Source organism: Haemaphysalis longicornis, unplaced genomic scaffold (genome assembly GCF_048455015.1).
Source record: "Haemaphysalis longicornis isolate Haplotype H1 unplaced genomic scaffold, Haemaphysalis longicornis Haplotype H1 scaffold_10, whole genome shotgun sequence".
NCBI classification, from domain to species: Eukaryota; Metazoa; Arthropoda; class Arachnida; order Ixodida; family Ixodidae; genus Haemaphysalis; species Haemaphysalis longicornis.
In genome coordinates, this window is record NW_027526204.1 from 99,763,902 (window position 1) to 99,772,033 (window position 8,132).

At 46.6% G+C, this 8,132-nt stretch overlaps 1 long non-coding RNA gene across 1 annotated transcript; it reads left to right on the forward strand.

The window, feature by feature from the left end:
* Window positions 1-1,871: 1,871 nt before the first annotated feature.
* On the forward strand, window positions 1,872-7,516 carry LOC144158949 (uncharacterized). The gene is made up of 4 exons (XR_013320203.1): window positions 1,872-2,182; window positions 2,574-2,663; window positions 3,555-3,678; window positions 7,397-7,516. It is a non-coding gene; the product is annotated as an uncharacterized LOC144158949 (long non-coding RNA).
* The last annotated feature ends 616 nt before the right edge of the window (window positions 7,517-8,132 follow it).

The following is an 8,132-nucleotide window of genomic DNA, read 5'->3' on the forward strand; positions in this document are numbered from 1 at the left end:
GCGCGCGGTGAGCCTTGGTCAGCACGCATAAGTGGCAAGTGCACTCGCGTTTTTTAAATGCGAATGCATTTCTTAGTCGGGGTTGTCGTGCGTTGGCCGGCGTGCGCCTAGCAACAGCTGTGGCGCGCCTAGCAACCGGAGCACGTCGTAGCTCGGGCGGGAGTAGCGGAGGGCAAGGGGAGAGGAGGAGCGCGCTCGGCGTGTGAGGGCGCTCGCATCGCGGAGCTCGGGCGGAGTAGCGGAGAGTGAGTGGAGAGGAGGAGCGCGCTCGGGCGTGTGAGGGCGTTCGCATCGCGGAGCTCGGCGGAGAGAGCTCGCGCGCGGGGCGGGCGTGTTGCGCGGGTCTCTCTCTCCTCTCCGCGTACCCTCTCTCCGCTCGCTGCGCTCGGAAAAATATATATAAATGCAGTGGAGCGCACGCCCCTCTCCGTGACTGCTTGCCGCAGCGCACTCATCGGTGCACCCAATGCATTCGCATTTCCGCACGATCCCTTTCGGGGAGGTGGGGGGAGTTTTTTTTGTGAGAGATTGCCCTACCGCACGAGAAAATTTTCATATGTCCAGCACTGCACCAGTAACGCGCGAAAATCCGAAAAGAGACCGGTGCTATGGGGCCACCATTTCCAGCGCTTGAGATCTGGGGCGGTATTCTCGTAACTGTCCCTTTTGAAAACGTCCCTTTTGCGTCCCTTTCATCATGACGTACTTCCGGTTAAGCAATGGGCGTTGGCAGTAGGTTCGCCGCGCTACGTCACTTCCGGTTGTTTGCTTTTAGCCAATCAGGGCTCGCCAAAAGGGACACTTTCGAAAGGGACGCAAAAGGGACAAAACTCGAGAATACCGCCCCTGGGGTCTCCCAGGATGAAGCCCTGTGCGTCTTTAAGACCAGGACAAGTCCACAGCAAGTGTTCAACATTATAGCTTCTGACGCAGGAAGCACACAGAAGGGGCAAGTGTCCGCAAACGGCGCGTACGGGCAGGCCAAGCGTGGGGATTACCGCGGTGAGCATCACTCGCTGTTGGCATTCGTCGCAGGAGCCGCTTGTTGTGGTAATTGCTGCTGGCGATATCCACTCGTACGCACAGCCACTAATTACAGTCAAACCCGTTTACAGCGAACTGCAATATGCACCGCGATTAGTTCGATATATCCAATAGTTCGATATAGCAGAAACCGCCTATAACGAGCTTATTGTTACGAGTTCGCAATCCGCGGGAGCCCCCCCCCCCCTCGCTGCCCCCCCCCCCCCTCACCAACTCCGCCATCCGCGTATGCAGAAACAAACACAGTACAGTAGCCATTACCATACCAAAATAATCCAGTTATTGCAAGTAATAAAGCTACTTTCCGCCTTAAAGGAGCCATGAAGAGAAAACACAAGTTTGGTTCATTCAAAAGATTGTCTCGTTAGAATCATACTGACACCACTTTTAACGTAAACTTCGCTCAAATAAGCTACATAATTAGGAAAAACGGGAATGGTCATGCGACCCACCAGCTCATTTCCCGCAACAGAACCTGTGATGTCACATGGGCTAAGCTCTGCGATTGGCGGAGGCTGGCAGAAGCAGACGCAAATTAGGTAGAGCTTACAAACTAGACGAACGAGCGATTTGCGCTTAAATTTAGGGCACATTCTTTACAAAGCAATAAGAATGATGGGACAAACAGTGGAAGTTACGAAAGCACATGTAAACATAGAAGTACTGATGCGTTCTGCTGTTCGTACTGCGCACAGCATGCTTTGGTTTAGCTGCACAGCACTACGGGGCTTGGGGTTGTCGCAGACCGGAGCGGCTAAAAGGAGGAAAGAAATCCTTGGGTCACGTGATCAAAACGTGACGTCACCGGGCTTGTTTTTGAGCGCCTAGGGACAACGCCGAAGTAGGCGCAGCATTTCCCTGGGTCCCCCGAGTGAACGATTTGAGTACCCAGCGTGTGTTTGTGTTGATTGCTGCCAAGTGAAGCTGCAGATGCGTGAATATACCGTGAATGCTAGTATTGGTGCGATCTCCGTATCCGACATACCTACTACGACATTTCAAGAGAGACTTGCAGCCTGAGCCATCGCCTCCTGTACCTGAGCTCAGCGTAGATCAGCCATGCCGGTCTCCGGCGTTTGCAGTCACAGACATGGAAGAGCGGAAAAGAGGGCATCGATGCGCTCATTTTCCCAGCAAGGTCAGTAACATCGCTATTTTATGTTTGTTGTAGTTTTTGTGTTTATACCACTGTACTGTGTACCCTAAAGCTGCGTGAATTCTTGCTTACGTGGCCGCCTAGCTCGGCCTCCTAGCTGTATTGTGATGTTAACGATTTTTGTATAATCTTGAATCAAATTTAGCGTGCGCTGCATACTTGGGCGAGGAACAGACACAGTGGAAAACGACAAACCAGACGTTGGCGCGCAAACCAACACCTGCTCCGTGTATCCAACGTAGTACGTGTGGATTCTTTTCCCACTCCCTGTTTCTCGCCCAAGTATGCAGCACACGCTCAATTCAAATTACGATGCTATGTCCTTTCACACTCCGGCCGCAGTTTCAAGCGTTTCATTTTTCCTTTTGTGTAGGAGCCCATAACATTGCTCAAGTTTGATCGAACCGGTGGCCTGTACTCCCCGAAGCGCTGTCCTGGATGTTTGAAGTGCAGTGCCTCGATCGTAAGTATGCATGTGTTTGATAGCGTTAATCTCGCGAGTATGCCGTGTGCACGCATCAACGTTCTAGCTCTTCGGGCAGTTCAGTTGCGTTGCGGGAGGTGAATGGAAAACGTCGCTTCTGTACAGAGAACGTAAGGATATCGCGGCCAAAGGGAAAAACAAAAGCGTGAAATCGTGAGCCAAAAAAGACGGAAGAGGGAGAGAGAAAGGATAGACCAAATGACAGCGGCAGAATCAGATCGTCCAAGGGGCTGTGAAGGTTAAGCGGCATTTTGGGCCCTTTATGAGGAGGCACCAGGAGCAACTGTCAGTAAAGTGTACATTGAAGGTGAATGGAAGAAGCTGCATATGGGACAAATAGGATGTGGCAGGGCATAAAGCCACTGAAAATTTGAAAGCACACAAATAACGCGTACAGGCAGGAGGGACACACCACAGCCTCGTCAAACAAAGGGTGGCACCCACACTTTTTATCATGTGCAGGAAGATTTGCACCCGTTGATTTCGTTACCGTAAACAAGTGCTCTCCGAGATGGACGCTTAGACGGCGTCCTGTCTGGCCCACATACACGGACTTACATGACAACAGAATTCTGTAAACCATGCCAATCGTACAATGAACTAAAGGCTGCACAAGGTTAACACTGCACTCGTTCCTCCCTTTACTTCAATAATCCTTGTTATTAACAATGCGGCAGAGATTGCCCACTTCTGCTTTTGCAGAAAACACAAAACAATGTGCTGTATGTGTGTTCTTTTTCTTGTAGTGGGTTGTCCTGTGTGGTCTTATTCCACGTCGCCATCTTTTACGCATTTTGTTTTTCAAAGATGTATTATTAGCCTACCCAACTTTCAGTTGTGCTGACACAGCATTTAATCCTGTTCCTGCAGCATCTGCATAGGAGGGCTTCCAGTGGAAAAAAAGAAGTGCTTGGTCTTGGCCCCTACGATGTTGGTGCAGGGCCTGGAGAGCAAGGCTTGGTCTACATCCTTTCTGGGTACCCATGGAAAGCAGGTGAATGCCTCCACAAGTGGGTCGTTTTGTGGTACACTCGAAATTAGCCGCAGACAGACTGTGTCTGCTCGCAGACCACCCTGGTAGTATGACAACCAAATATGTAGCTGTGTCCTAGTTACTGACGGGAAGACTTAACAAAAAATCAACTGCCCATCTGTTGAAACGACAAAAATGGGGGATGTGAAGCTTTCCGAAACCAAGTCCAACACCAAATTAACCAGCCCAGTACTGAACACCTGTTTCTTATTGGGACGGTCTGATGCGCTGCAGTTGTGCTCTCTAGAGCTTTACTGATGCAGGCAATCCATGACCTTCTGTAGTGTACAACCATTGTCGTTAGATGGAGGTGTACATTTCCTGTGTAATTTTCCACTTCTATGCAAATCCAGATTGCTTCGACTGTGCTGGAATGACGCAATGGGATAGATGTCAGCTTCATAACATGAGGGACCCAGGTTCAATTCAGATCACGGGAAGCGTTCACTTCACCCACGATCGTCATCATTAGAAAAAGTTGGCTTTCTGCAGTGCATTTTGGGTGGACTACAGACACATCAGCGAGAGGCTGGAGGCTTCACTTTAGTAAATGAAACTGTACCAAGTACAGTATGTGCGTGAAGCTTAAGCATTGTACATGAGCCAAGCCAGGGAGGAGTGGTTATAGGTTAAATCCTTGTAAAGAAAGTTCACAAAAAGTTCAATGTGAATCACTGAGCTTGCAAACTTGTCAGATCTCAACTTGACACTTTATTGTACCAGTCTTTCATGCTCAGCTGAGGAATGGTGGACAGATGGGGGCAACAACTGGCAGAAAGGGTCATTAGCTTGCAGTTCATTTGTCTATGTAAATATTCTAAAAAAGTACTGGTATGAAATTCTCGTGTTACATTTTTCCCATTTCTATGGGTGCCTACCAGCCCAGGAATCATAGATTGGAACATTAGATAGTCAACCTCAGTATATATAATTATTTTGAGCCTTGTTTATTCGTGTCAGTTTTGGCTTGGACAGAACGAACTCCAAGGCGGCCGCCATGAGAGAATGGCACTCTTGATGTCGCTGTTCTCATTGCATCATCAGACTAGATGCGTGCCCTAGAGTGGCCCAAGCTGGCCATGGCCGCACACGTCTGGGCCACACGATATCAGTCCCAAAACTGTGACATGATTCACAAGGCAGTGCAGCGTGCACCATCAGCAGCCAGTGTGTTGGCTAAGTCACTGGAGCCCTAATGTCGGCAGTTTGGGGCGAACTGCATGGCGAGGCACTCCACGTATCTTGCTTATGCCAGTGTCGAAAGGGTATTCATTCGGAGCTTTGTTGTGCATGCAAATATTAAAATTGATTTAAAATATGTTATACTGAATGGTTGCTACTAAAATCTGCATCTACAAAGGAAACTTTTTGCATAGTTATCTCAGCTTTGATATTTCAAGTACTCCTTTTAAGTAGAGCCTAATCATGCTATGAACGTTTAATAGTGGTGCTACTCCTTTAAGGTATTTTTTACTTGTTTTAAGCTGACTTGTTTTTAGTTTGGAGTTAAGAGAGACCGTAACATTCTGGCCGCCCAGCCGCCCATTTCTGGCCATTAGTATTTCTGAGTTGTTCTTCAAAACAGTTTTTGCTCGGCACTTCTCTGAAATGTCGAGGACACCTAACTGAACTTAGTCGTGATTAATGCATTATCGTGCAAAGGTGAAGCAATCTCCACCCTTGCGCTCACCTGGTAGAGCATCATCCTTACATCACAAAAAAAGCTTTGTTTTGCCAAATCTTTGCCACTTCATACCACTATATAGAATTTGCTGCCAACATAGGGGTGCTCTCCAGCTGAATCAGCCTTAGGTGTGACAGGAGTGAGAGTAAGAACTTTAAAATAATGTTAGAAATAAGCACAATACAATAGCTTTCTATTTTGTAACTGTTAGCAGGTCGACCAACCTCATTGCGACTGTAGGATGTGACTTGTTCGTAGAAGGGCAAAATCAGAAAAACAGAGACGAGCAAGTAAGTCATTGTTGTACAACAGCTTCTGCGACACCTAAGTTAAAGGAGCCATGAAGAGAAAATGCAAGTTGGTTTTATTCGAAAGATTTCGTGTTTTAGTGCCCCCAGCGCTTGTCCGGATACAAACGGTGCTTTATTCACTGAGAAATTAAACAATTTAGGTTAAAATTTTGATTTTCCCGCTCAATCGTGCGTTTTCGTGGTCCCAAGTGACATCACAGGAACCGACCGCTCTGCAGCCTAGAGTACATTGATTCACGCATCCGCCGCACAGGGTAGAGACACGTATACGCTGGCGCCGCCATTTTCGGTTGCTCGCTCGCCGCCGAAGCAAGTCATTGTGTCAAAACCGCGCTAAAATTATCGCCGCAACGCGGTTTACTGAAGAAGTTTGAATCATATTGTCTGTTTCGCGTTGCTAGGTCTCGTGGGAAACGAAAAGAATAACGCGTTGAGCCCGTTGGCCCAATTGCGGCGGGACGGGACCGTTCAAAGGTTGTCTCCACCCTGTACAGCGGTGTTGGTTTGTTCCCGCGTTTTTTTACGTTCCGTAACCTAGATGGCGTCACCATACCGTGGCAAGCGTTTGGTTTGTGTTTGCCCGCATTTAAACCTGGCTTGTTTTTGTTCTGGGAGAAAATATTCGTTCCCTGAAACAGTGCTCGCTCGACAAATGGGGTCACGTAAAACAAGGTTGCTTGCGTCAATCGGCCAGTGTCGTCTGAGACAGCCCCAAGCCCCGTAGTGCTGTGCTGCTAAACCAAGCATGCTGTGCGCAGTACGAACAGCAGAATGCATCAGTACTTCTATGTTTACATGTGCTTTCATAATTTCCACTGTTTGTCCCATCATTCTTATTGCTTTGTAAAGAATGTGCCCTAAATTTAAGCGCAAATCGCTCGTTCGTCTAGTTTGTAATTACAGCTCTACCTAATTTGTGTCTGCTTCTGCCAGCCTCCGCCAATCGCAGAGCTTAGCTCATGTGACATCATAGGTTCTGTTGCGGGGAATGAGCTGGTGGGTCGCATGACCATTCCCGTTTTTCGTAATTATGTAGCTTATTTGAGCGAAGTTTACGTTAAAAGTGGTGTCAGTATGATTCTAACGAGACAATCTTTTGAATGAACCAAACTTGTGTTTTCTCTTCATGGCTCCTTTAAGCTGTCTGCAATTTACGTGCAAATAAAATTGTTTTCAAGATGCTTACAGTTTTTTTGCCTGGTTCAAAGAGACTGGTATAGTACAAAATTTTGAAGAAAGCTTGAGTTGGCCGTGTTTTTATTTGTATTAGGAAATGTGTGGAAATGTGCCATTTTATTATTTATTTTATAAATTTTTAACTGCTACAGGAACGTTAATTTCTAGATGTAGCACCATGTATTTGGTGTTCTATGTTTATTTATTCAAGATACCCTTATGGCCCCACTGACATTAATGAGGGGTGTGGTACCTGAGCAGATTAAACGAAGAATAATAACATAAGAGAATTCTGCCACGTGCGTACAAGAAAAAAAATAAAGGAAAAAAGATACAGCAGAAACGTCAGTGTCCACACGCATACTAAAAAACATACACGCAAGCAACACAATAATAGTGTACTGTGTTTAAGCTGTTTGTTCATTTGAATTGTGAATGGGAGGCTCCTAAGGAAATATATGTAGTGCTTGACCAGTTTTCAAAATGCTATTTCTTTTTTACTTTTCAGTGACAGGGGTCTCAACAAGCATCTGGATGCACCTACAATGTTTGTGCTGAGCACCTCTGATATGTCGTCTTCTATGGCCGTGAAACTGGGAATAAATAAAACTAAAAACTGTCTCCTTCATTTGGTATATTCCTTTTACATTGTTCAGGAACGTGGAAATAACATGGAGGACAATACCCAAGCACTTGCACGTCATCGTCCCCTGGCACTTATTGGTATTTATGCTGCAGTTTAAACGAACTGCCAGGTAGCCAACATTCACAACCAATTCAAGTAGTAGGAGTGCCCATGCTACATTGGAGGACATTATTTTTTCTAGGGACCACTGGATTGTGCGAAGAGATGTGTCTCATCTCCTACTCGGATTCTTGCAGTCCACAGGACTAAGTGAGGTGTGGTGACATTGCGTGTCTGTTATTTTAGGACTAAGTGAGGTGTTATGACTTTGAGAGATTTGATATGGTATTGGGGACGATTAGGCGGAGCAATTGCTGGCAGCTATGCAAGGCTAAGTCCGCCTTATTCAACAATACATACTACTACTACTACCTCTCAAGCTGAAAAGTTATAAGACATTTGTCCGAGGAACATGTTAAAGGTCTTCACAAGAAGACATTAAGATTGAGATGCTACACTGCAGGTTCTCTTACAACAGCAGGTTCTCAAGATTTTGCATATTTTAATACTGGCCTTCACATCTGCTCTTGAAGCCTGTAAGTTGGAAGCAATCTAATAC